Raw genomic sequence first — 12,645 nt, forward strand, 5'->3', positions numbered from 1 at the left:
CAAATGAGGCCATTGTACTGAGCATGAGAGTTTGGGCTTTATTTGTTAGTTATTTCCAAACTTGATCATGTAATTATCAAAGCAGATATTAATACTAAATATGCATATTCTTCAATTATATGAGTATTGTTTCTTTCTTTCCTATTGTTTTCCTCTGAAAACGAGGCATTCAGGGTCTTCTACAAGGACAAAAGGCAAGTCCAATTCAAGATCTGCTTCCATTGAAAGTATATGTTCTCCGCTCAGGGGGAGGTGATCAAAGAGCAGGCCAGTCAGATTATGTCAGAGGCGGTCCCTGTTCCCATTACTATGGAACCCACTTGGACACTAAACTGCCATGGGCTACATCTGTGCAGGGGTTCTAGGTTATCTCCATGCATGGTACTTGGTTGGAGTATGAGTCTCTGGGAAGACCCATGTGTTCAAATTTTCTGGTTCTGTTGTTCTACTTGTGGGGCACCTTGTCCTCTCCAGATCTTACTATTTCCCACTTCTTACATAAGATTCCATGCACTCTACCCAACAGTTGGCTATAAGTCTCAGCATCTGCTTTGATAGACTGCAGGGCAGAGCCTTTCAGAGGCTCTCTGTGGCAGGTTTCTAGGTTGTTTCCTGTTTTCTTCTTCTGATGTCCTTCCTCTTTGCCTTCCAAGATGGGGAGTGAGCATTTTAGTCAGGGTCCTCTCTCTTGACTAGTTTCTTTAGATGTACAAATTTTAGTAGGTTTATCCTATATTATATGTCTATATGAGTGAGTATATACCATGTGTGTCTTTCTGCTTCTGGGACAGCTCACTCAGGATGATCCTTTCCAGGTCCCACCATTTACAGTCTTACCAGACCACAGAAGTTGACAATGCAGCCACTCCTGATGAGATCTGATAGACTAAGATCAGAAGGAAGGAGAAGAAGACCTCACCTATCAGTGGACTTGGGGAGGGGCATGTGTGAAGAAGGGGGAGGGAGGGTGGGGTTGGGAGGGCATATGGGGGGATACAAAGTGAATAAAGTGTAATTAATAAAAAATATGAAAACTTTATGCAGTTTTGTAAAAAAAATAAACTAAAAAAAGATATATAAAAAAAGAAAGTAATGTTCCTTAATGTCTCATTCTCCCTAATATCTTATTACTTGACAAGCTGGATGAATTAGTAAGTGAGAGTGTCTGGGCCATAATGTATCCAAGAATATAGCAGACACGTCAGTTCATGCTCTGAGCAGCTAGAGAAGGCCACGCCTGCCATAGGCCAGGTGTTGCCACAGGACACGGACCTTGTAGTTGAGATGCATTCCTTCTGGGATGAGCCTATCACTTCTTCCTGGATGCTTACTTAAAGGACATTGTCCTCAGAACAAAACTACTGCTTACATGTTGGCAAAGGATCTTCACCAACCCTATATCTGACAGAGAGCTAATATCCAATATGTATAAAGAACTGAAGAAGTTAAACAGAAACAAACCAGTTAATCCAATTAAAAAATGGGGTAGAGAGCTAAACAGAGAATTCTCAATAAAAGAATTTCGAATGGCAGAGAAACACTTAAATGCTCAGCAAATCAAAACGACCCTGAGATTTCACCTTACACCCATAAGAATGGCTAAGATAAAAAACTCAAGTGGCAACACATGCTGGAAAGGATGTGGAGAAAGGGGATCCCTCCTCCACTGCTATTGGGAATATAAGCTTGTAAGACCACTCTGGAAATCAATCTGACACTTTCTCAAACAATTAGGAAAAGTGCTTCCTCAAGATCCAGCTATACCACTCCTTGGCATATATCCAAAAGATGCTCAAGTACACAACAAGGAAATTTGTTCAACCATGTTTGTAGCAGCTTTATTTTTAATAGCCAGAACCTGGAAACAGCCCAGATCTCCCTCAGCGGAGGAATGGATATAGAAATTGTGGTATATCTACACAATGGAATATTACTCAGCAATAAAAAAAACAAGGAAATCATGAAATTTGCAGGTAAATGGTAGTAACTGGAAAAGATCATCCTGAGTGAGGTGTCCCAGAAGCAGAAAGACACACACGGTATATACTCACTCATATAGACAGGATAATATAGGATAAACCTACTAAGATCTGTACACCTAAAGAAACTAACCAAGAATGAGGAGTCTGGCTAAAATGCTCAATCCCCATTCAGAAAGGCAAAGAGGATGGACATCAGAAGAAGCAGAAAACAGGAAACAGGACAGAAACCTGCCACAGAGGGACTCTGAAAGGCTCTACCCTGCCGGGAATCAAAGCAGATGCTGAGACTTAGGGCCAACCTTTAGGCAGAGTGCAGGGAATCTTATGAAAGAAGTGGGAAATAGTAAGACCTGGAGAGGACAGGAGCTCCACAAGGAGAGCAACAGAATCAAAAAATCTTGGCACAGGGGTCTTTTCTGAGACTAATAGTCCAACCAAGGACCATACATGGAGATACCTTAGAACCCCTGTACAGATATAGTCCCTGGCAGTTCAGTGTCCATTTGGGTTCCTTAGTAATGGGAACAGGGACTGTCTCTGACAGGAACTGATTGGCTTGCTCTTTGATCATCTCCCCTGAAGGGGGAGCAGCTTTACCAGGCCACAGAGGAAGACAATGCAGCCAGTCTGATGAGACCTAATAGACTAGGATCAGGAGGAATGAAAGGAAGACCTCACCTACCAGTGACTTGGGGAGGGGCATGTGTACAGAAAAGGGAGGGAGGGAAGGGAGATGGGAGGGAACTATAGGGGGGATACAAAGTGATTAGTGTATAATTAATAAAAATTAAAAACAGAAAACACCTTTTCAAACCAAGCCCAGGACAAGTCCTTTCCCCAGACTTCAGCCACATAGCTGTGCAGATGAATAAAAACCTCACTTCCTCTGGTTCTCCAGGCAGTGTGACCCCTCAAGGTAACCATTTACCCTGCAGATGAAGTCAATCCCATTTGCACATAACTAAGCCTGCCCATATTCCCCACCATTGCCTCTGCCTTGTCACCAGTCATTTTTACTGTCACTAGCTGGAAGTTCGCGTGTGTAGTTAACAGCATTCACGTACAGATGTTTATCTGATTAAAATGTCTAACACCATGAAGCCGGAGGCATGAGAATTTTTCATGTAAAATACCTTCATGTTGGAGAATTTAAGACAATGAGATCTTAAAATAGGATCAACTCTCAAAAGTAGGCTAAAATAGGGTAGCATTTTTTTAGCGATGAAATGGAAAACTCAAAGGAACATGTATGAGGCAGTGATATGCTGAATTTTAAATCTGTGGCTCTATGCAAACTTTACTGTGACAGGTCTAGGACCAGCATTCATGAGACAAGGGAGTCGGGGTGAGGGAAGATGTTTTTAACAAAGTCATCAAGGCACTCATGAGGATGGCATATTTTCTATGAACATACAGTGTAACTTGGTACTCTGCTCAAACACCACACAGCATAATGGAAATGACACTTTCGGAATACTGATTCTCCCACAGGGAAGTCTCCAGTGAACTAGGAAAAGATCACAGGCTCTGACAGCTGATTGGTGAATTAATTAGGTGCTGAACTCTGCTAATGCTATTGAAAATTACATGTGGGGCATGTACTGAGAGGCAGAGAATCCAAAGGCGCTAGGTGTCACACAACAGTAGGATAAAATGTAATCAGAATCCAGAGGGAGGTCTGATCCAATAAGTTTCATAGAGACCTGCTGAGATTAATCTTACTGATACTCCTTTGTGAGGGAAAAATTTACATGAGGTAGCAAAATTATTTAGCCTCCAGGGGAAAGTAATTTAGGCTTTCTTTTTTCTCTCCAACGTTTTCATGATGCTAGCATAAGGAATCCATATTTATCAACTTCTTATCAACCTTTTAAAGTACTTCCTCCTTTTGTGTCCTAGCAAAGGACAGGAGATTTTGAAGAAAGCACATCGAGGATGCTTTGCCTCTACTCTAACATCTTCACTGTTACTGTTGAGTACAGATTTTCACTAAATATTCTTGGTCTGGGGAGATAGCTCAATCATAGAGTAGTTGCCTAACCCTTGCAAGGCTCTGGGTTCAATCCCTAAGACCATAAGAAGAAAAGAAAGAATATACTTTATTGTTGGCCTTTCTTGCTAACAATTCCTTGGTAACATACTTATCAGTTCTGTCCTCTTGGGTGTAGTGAGAATTTTGGTTTCTTAAAAACCCAATTATATTATGTGAATATGTTTTTGTTTTAATCCCAGGTGTGGGATATGAGGCTGCTTCAGTTTGTCCATAGCTGCTAACTATGATTGTTTCATGCTGTAGGAGGGGTGGGTGTGTGATTTTTTTTTTTCCAGATGCAGATAGTTTAATTGTGGGGACTCTGGAGTGGGTATATGCAAGAGTCCTGAGAGGGCCAGGAGCAGCTGCTTCCTCCCCACATCCCTGCTGCTTGTTCCTCCTGCTGAGTTTCTTCTTGCTAGATTGCTTGTTTGCTGGATTGCTGGATAATCTGATGAAGACTGGACTTGCCCCTAGGAACCTGACTCCCCTAATCAGCAGGAAGTAGTCTAAAGAAAAGAGATCTATGCCCCTTCATCCCCTAACCCTTTTTCTCTTCTCACTTCCCTAGTGTTCAGGGGTTTGAAGGCATTGAAGTGGAAAAGGGTTGGTAGGAAGCCAATCAAAGATATATAAAAAAAAAAAAAAAGCCAGTCTATATTGGATACATTAGCTGCATAGCTTCATAGCTCTGATATATGTCTGAAAGATTTTAAAGAAAAACATATTTAGGTTCATAATTTCAGAGGGTTTTGGTCTGTGTGTGCCATGGGTCCATTGCTTTGAGCCAGAAATGAGGTAGAAGATCATGGTGGAAAAAGCACAGTTGCTTTCCTGATGGGGCAAAATTTAAAGTAAGACTGAGAAAGTGAGAGGAAAATAGGTGGACATAGTTTAAAGATGAGCTCCCGTTGACTTCCTTCTTCCCTAAAAACTACACTGTCCTCCAAAATGAGCTGGCATTTCTGGCCACAAGCTTTTCACAGGATGCCTAAGGATGAAGTTTTGTATCCAAAACTTAACATTGGGCAAATCATTTACTCTCTCCACTCTTAGTTTCTTTACCTGCCAACTGGCAAAACTGATAGCATTTATTTACTAATATTGTAATGAGGATAGTTACAAATACATCTTAACATATTACCTAGCACATAGCAATGTGATACTTCAAAGAATAATCTCTAATACTTTGAATGACTAAAAAATATGGGCTCTTCCTTGAAACAATTCAACCTTTATAGAACTGAAAAACAAATTATTAACAGCACTTGTTTTATCACAGATAGAACTGTGATGTTTTATAATAGATCCTCTTATTTTTCCTATCACTTTCATAACTGGAAGGATAAGGAGATGAATACAAGCCAAGAACTTTATTTTTCAGATAAAAAATGTCTTTTAAATACATCTCAAGCCTCTTTTCCTGTGACAAATAGGCCATGCTACAACCTGCCAGGGTATAGCTGCATCTTGATTAGCTGCTCTACTTTCCCTGAAGAGATATCGTGAAAGAAGAAAAACCCAGTTACATAAATTTGGCTCTTACCATATCAAGACACTTCGGAGAGGTGAAAAAGATGCAACCCAAATCAAGACTACGCTTTTCCCTTTCTGATCTTTAAAGTATTTGTAAGTAATATTTTAACTTCCTTCAACAAAACATGGATCTATGTAGATAAAAATTGATATACAATACAAACATGTAAAGCCTGTTAATATTTTAGCTTTTTCTCTTTTCATGGTGCTATACAGTGCATCTAATCACTGAGTCATAAAACACGTTCCCTGCTCATAGGATGCATAGAATGTGGACCAGAATTGGTGGAAAAGTGAACTTGAGATATTCCTGAACAATGAAGTGTAGTATAACCTGAGGTATTTAAACTATTCCTTCTGGTGGAAGAGGCTGTAATACAGATGAGAAGCAAAGTGGCTATTATGAGATACTAGGTAAATAGAGGTCAGAAATAAATTATCATATCTTGCTTCCTTCCCAAAAGCAAGTGGTTTGCTAAATTGTTTTGTTGAAAAATAAAAAATAAAAAATACTGGGAAAACAACTTAAAATATACTCAATATGCCCAAAGATTTAGTTAGCTGTGACTAGAAACCAATAAGGCTAGGATGCCTTTCTCCAAACACAATATTAAACTCTCTGTTACCTCTAAGGAAGTTGTCTGCACAAAACAATGACAACGAGTGAGGGTTATATTCATATTAAACAGTCTTTGATGTGTAAATTCCAGTACAGAAAACTGTGATAAACAGGCCTGGAAGAATGCCTAGATTAAAAGCCTATGTTCATCCTCAATTTAATCCCCAAATTATTCATTTTTGTTTACTCAACTTCAGTGCTTTTAAGAAAAAATGTAGGTAAGACAGGCTAAGGGGTATGATTTGGTTTGTTTGACTTAGTAAAGAGTTAAGGGGGAAGGAAGAGTGAGCTACACCGAGGAGGCTGGCTTCCCTTGCCAGTGTGGTGGCAAGAGCACACAGCCATACAGATATGCATGCCTTTTCACTGGCACCCTGGAGCTCTCCAGTGTGACATCTCTACCTCCTCCTTGGAGACTAGCTTTTCTTCCCCTTTGAACATTTTTGCTGTAGAATCTGCACAGTTATTGTAGATTCTGACCTGATAAAACTTACAGCTTAAAATATATGAGTGGGATTTTCCTGACAATATAATTCAAAGTAGCACCTCAGCCTGCCAGCTTGTTTTACTTCATCTTAGCTCTTATTACTATGGTGCATGTTTTTCACATATTATTATTAATAAACAGCATGTTTTATATGACACATGCAAAACACAAAGCTTTGTGATGAAGTTTGTATCTGTTCATATTACTTATAAGTAATCAGGAAATATAAATGATATTCAGTCAAGACTTAGAGAATACAAGCAATGCTGGACACAGTGGCACTCGCCTGTAATCCCAGCAATCAGGAAGACAGGGACAGGTGGATTCTGTGAGTTCAAGGCTAGTCTGGTTTACAAAGTGAGTGCAGGACAGCAAAGGCTACACAGAGAAACCTTGTCTCAAAAAACCCAAACAAACAAACAAGCATGAATCTGTGTTTGGAAGGTCAGGATATACAGTGGAATAAAAATAGGGTTTCTCGAAAATGTTTTATTTTAACACTGATGACAGTAAGCATTTATAAAAAATGTTCGCCAATATCCTGAGATTATCATATTTTTTTCACATTAACATCAAAAAGGATGGAAGAGAAAGATGTCATCAAATATACACATCTACAGAAAAGGTAAGTGGATCCACACCCGGAATGATTTCAGAGCAGTTAGGCTTCTTTACTTTGAATGACATTATATGCTATTAGCACACAGTGGAAGATAATCCAGCCAGTCCTGATGAGACCTGTTAAGCTAGGATCAGATGGAAGGGGAGGAGGACCTCCCCTATCAATGGAGTAGGAGAAAGGGAGGGTGGGACTGGGAGGGAAGAAGGGAGGGGGCTACAGCTGGGATACAAAGTGAATAATCTGTAATTAATAAAAAAATAAAAAAGCTGTTCTGATTCTGTGCTTTCCAGAACCCTCCATACACATGTATGTAGAAGATCCACTGAAGTTTTAAGTCAGAAGCAATCAATTGCCAGAGAAGCCTTGTTGTTTGTGTAATAAAACTGGAGGAAAATATGTGCCATGGTTTCCTTAATGGGGATATTTCATGAAGAATGGAGAAGCCCTCACATTGGAATATTAAATTCAAGCCTGGGTTTCCAGACTCTATAACACAAATCACTATGAGTTGATGTCATTGATTCAACCAGCATTTCAGTGAAAGTGGTTCTTTAGAGAAAACACAAAGTCTTTAATAGCCTTATTTAAGCCATTGATAAAACCTTAGCTGTAGAGATGGATGAAAAGAAGTCATATAATTTAGGCAATTTCTTTTAAGTGTTGTACCTTGAATTTATAGGGCTGCTGATCAACACTGACTGGAAGAAATGTCTGTAAATGTATTTTAGGATGAACATTAGAGCTCACATATTTCATCTTCATAATTAAGGACAAAACTATAGATTTTTAAACATGTATACTTTTAGAAATTCTATGATACTGAGATGTCCAGTCATAAGATATAACCTAGACAGGCTTCCAGCACTTCCATGCAGAGAAGTACACAGGAAAATCTAAACCAGCGCTAACATAATCTTTAGAATTAAATGTATTATGCAATATACAAAGAAAAGTCTAATTAACAGGCCAATGTCTTATCCTAGGCATTGTCCCAACTGACTGAAAATAATAAAGTATTCATCAAATATTTAAATTTATGCTCTACATTGAACTTCTAGGAAACTAAGTGCTGGGCTCTAACTCCAAGGCTCTTGAAACGTCGCAGCATGTGGTTTATGATGGATGCTGTCATCTTTTCTCCCGCTACCAACCAGTCATCAGATGCCATTGAGTCAGTAGTATTGTTGTTGCCCCTTCTCAGGCTCATAAATTAGCTCTGGGCCCTGGATTGTACCAATAATGATTTCTGCCTTACTTTAAGCAGATCATATCAGGTAGATGTTTGATATTGTGGAAAGTCTCTGCAGGCAGTTATTTGCATCCTGCTTTATAGTTGAATTGATGCACATTCAAATAATGGATAGAATTAAAACAATTCTACTTTCTTTTCCCCTACATGATATTTCTTAAAGGTTTTCAAAAATGAAGATGATATGGACCACAAAAACCATCATGACATTAAGTGAAATGACTAATAACATATGTAAATGTTACTTCTCTGCGTAAAAGACCATGAATTAATGAAAATAAATAGCTATGAGCAACCAAATGCACTGGCTACACACACCACGAAAACAGCTGCAAGCACCAGCAGGGTAGCAAATACTGTGAGCCCAGCACTCAGAAGGATGAGATGGTGTGTAGCCCAGTTGGCAACATTTGGAGATTATGTTTGAAAAGCAAGTCTCATCTGTACCAGGGCTTCACGTAGTTACGCACAGTACATGTCATCTCTACGTAGGATGTGCGTGTTATAGGATAGATATAGCAGTTCCTGTCTTACAGACAAACCCCAATTTCACAGGACTCTTTTTCTTTTCTTTATTTCTACTTTTTGTTACCTAAAATAAACCTACGTAATTCCATTTTAAAATGAAAATCAACCAACCAAACAATCAACAGCAAAAACAAACAGTCACAGAGTGGATCCTACCATATTCAAATGCCCTGGGCCACCTTTAGAAAAAAAGATACAAATTTTAGCCTCCTCTAACATGACTTTAATATATTTCCATCGTCTCAGACAATTTAGAACACAGTCTTCTGCAAACATTTAATCCTTTGAAAATTTACATTACTATATTATTGTGTCTGATACAGTAAGAATTTGCCCCTAAACAAATGTACTTTCATTAGGTGGCCTTTTCTCTTGCACACCCTTGTATTAACCTTGTATTATATATATACTCTGTAGCTATATCAAACTGCTGTTAGACTTCTGATAGAAACAATGTTCAAGCTGAGTCTGACCTGAAAGCTTCCTTCTGTTAGTGTGCTTTTCCCTGTACCAGAGGCTGCTAGAGAAGCTTTTTCTGGGGAAGCACAGTACATTCCTACCCAATTGCGACATCTTTGAATAAAAAGGTTTAGCAAAATATTATTAAAGGTGCAATAATGACACTCGTATCTTGGCAGCAACTAGCCACTGTCAAATTGGAATTAGTTCTCACTGAACAGAAGGGAAATGATGCCTGTTACTGGAAACCTAGCCTATACCCAGGGTACTGGAGTCATGAGCTTCAGAGAAGTACTATTGGCATAAACAAGCATGATTTCCAATTGCGTTCTAAAACTTGGCTTTATAATCACAGGTAAGATCTCTCACCCTCATCAAAGAAGTTTATTTTGCTTCATTTTGCATCATACAGAGATTATTTCAGAAATCCCCAACTTGTCAAAGTTCAGAGATCAACTGATTGTAGACTGCCAAGTCCTAATGGATATACCTACTTGCACCACAGACTGACGATGAAAGTAAAATGAATCTAATGGTAGAATAAGTCAGAGGATATAGGATTTATCTTTTCATTTCTCTTTGATTCAAACTTTTATTAAAATGGAAGTTGTCAGTGCAGAAAGGATTTGCATAAGGATTTGATATTTTTAAAACACCCCTTCACAAGCAAATGGAATTTTAATGTTCAAAATAACTTTCAATAATTCCATAAAGCAACAATTTGCATTTTACTTTTAGCATGTCACAATATAATATGCTTGTAACTCTGTGCTATCAAGCACATTTGAAACAGACTCTCCTTTTGTTTTCAGAATCAAAGATAGATTTCAAGCTTCCATAAATTCAAGCAAGATGAGGTTAATTCACCAGAATTACTAAAACCCACAGCAAAGGCTGTGAAAGAAGAGGCTAAGAAATACCCGAGAAAAGTAATTACATTAGAAAGTATCTTTGAATCCTTTCAAATTTATCATATTCTAAGTGCTATTAAATATTCTTTTTGGATTGGAAGAACTTTGTAAATGACAGATAGTTTATGCAGAGCAAATTAGCCGCTTCCTTGATTCTCTTCACATGACTGTCAATTCTCCTTCTATTACCCCATCCAAGATAACATAATGGGTACCATTGTAAAATGTGAGCTGTATACCCTGGTGTGAAGCTTAAGTTTGCGGATTGTAAGATTTAAATTTTATCAATGATGCTTTTGTTTTTGCTACAGCTAATTCAATACATTTTGTATCCAAGATTTCATGTTTTTGTCCTGGACATAAATGTATTTTAAAAATTTTCCTTATTCATCTCCATTTTCCTTTTCTTTCCCCCTCTGCCTCCCTTTTTACCTCCTTCCTCTTTCTCCCTTTCTCCCTCTCTCCCTCCTTTCCTCTGTCTTTTTTTTACTTCCACCCTTTTCCTTCCTCCCTCCTTCCATCTTTTCCTCCCTCCTTTCATACTTTCATTTCTTTTCCTTCTTATTCAGGTTTGTATTTATGTTTAGGAATAGTGTCTGTTTCCTCTGGACTTCAACCTACTCTCCTATACTGATATTCATCTGTAATTAAGCTGGTTTTCAATTTAAATTTACCCACCAGCCCCTAAGTACCTACTGTATTACAAAACAAAGCATAAGGCATAAACATTCACAAAGGTGCATCTTCAGACATCAAACATTACATGCAGCTTTGTTCTACATACATGCATAGGTTATATTTTAATCAAGTTCCTCTCATTCCATCCTCTGTAATTCCTTTCTTAACCCTTTCACTGACACATTTTCCTCCTCTTCATGTGCTCTTTGTTTTAAAACTCACCGAGTCCACTTTGTGCTGTCTCTGTGTGCATAGATATGGGACAGTTTATAGTTAGCCTCTTAGCGTCTGCACACTTGAAGAGGACTGGCTCTCATTCCCCTAGAAACCATCAACTGCCAAGGCTCCCCAGCCAGTGATTGGACATCATGAAGCATCCTCCATCTGTGTTGTCAGTTGCTCTGGCTTGATTGAAGGTTTTGCGCCTACAGTCACAGCTGACAGTGGTTTACTTGTGCATAAGTCCTGCCACGTCCAACAAGTATTTCATTTCAGAAACTGACTACCTTTGATTCTCATAGAATCTTTCCATGACTCTTTTATGATGACCCCTGAGCCTTGGGGGTAGAGGTCTAATAGAGCCATTTAGAGCTGAACACTTCAGTCTCTCTCTCTCTCTTTCTTTTGTGTGAACCTTGACCAGTTGCAGAACTCCATTTTAATAACCATTTACTTCAAAAATAAATGTCTCTGATGAGGGTTGAGAGTTGCACTAATCTAGGGGTATGGTTAAGCGGCACTTGCTAACAAATTAGATGACTTAAGTTGAAACCCCAGATCCCACAGAGTCACAGACATGGTCAGAAGATATGCTTGCAAAATACACAGAAAAATAAAAAAGGAAGGCAGAGAATAACCCTTGAATATTTGAAAATATATGAAAATTTTCATACAGGACACAAAGCAAATATGAACATAACCCATGTAGTCTGAAATATATTCACAAAACATATTAGTTTAACAAATTTTAAGATGTAATTCACTTTCATTCTAAAGACATCATTAAAATAAACTCAATATTTACCTCATGCAATTAAAAATCCACAGAAGCCTCCAGAACTCATGATGCTATTTTTCTGTGTCACTCTTCAATACCTGTAAATAAAAGGAAGGTGAGAGAATATTCAGAGTACTGTATGTCTTTATGGTGATTAACCATACAGTTTTATTATTATTCCACACTGCTACTTAAAAAGTGCTTCTCGTGTCTTGCTGTTCTTATGGCCTTTGTTAAATTGCACAACACAGCAGTGGAAATTATGGCTGCCTGGGACTTCAAGGACACTAAAATATGGTCCAAATTATAAAGTACCATCAAGAAATCCCACATTCAATTAAATGTTATTTTATTGAGAGAGGGTGTCGTCCTATGAAAACAACGATTTGTAATCAAAGTTTCTTCTTACTCTATACAAATTACTACATAAATATATTCATACATGAAGCAGAGGGCTTCGGTTGCTTATTTAGTTTTTTACAGTGATTACTTTAACTAGATTTTTATCAACAATTTTAATTCATATCCCATAATTTCTCTGTACA

General features: G+C 38.3%; 1 protein-coding gene across 20 annotated transcripts in view; it reads right to left on the reverse strand.

The window, feature by feature from the left end:
• Positions 1 to 12,645, reverse strand: part of Lingo2 (leucine rich repeat and Ig domain containing 2) — a 1,357,796-nt gene that overhangs the window by 739,426 nt on the left and 605,725 nt on the right. For all 20 annotated transcript variants that reach the window (XR_009588066.1, XM_060373595.1, XM_060373592.1 and 17 more), the window contains one exon: positions 12,128 to 12,198. The gene's annotated coding sequence lies outside the window, so the exon portion shown is untranslated. The remainder of the gene's footprint in view (positions 1 to 12,127; positions 12,199 to 12,645) is intronic.

Source organism: Meriones unguiculatus, chromosome 20 (assembly GCF_030254825.1).
Source record: "Meriones unguiculatus strain TT.TT164.6M chromosome 20, Bangor_MerUng_6.1, whole genome shotgun sequence".
Taxonomy (NCBI): Eukaryota; Metazoa; Chordata; class Mammalia; order Rodentia; family Muridae; genus Meriones; species Meriones unguiculatus.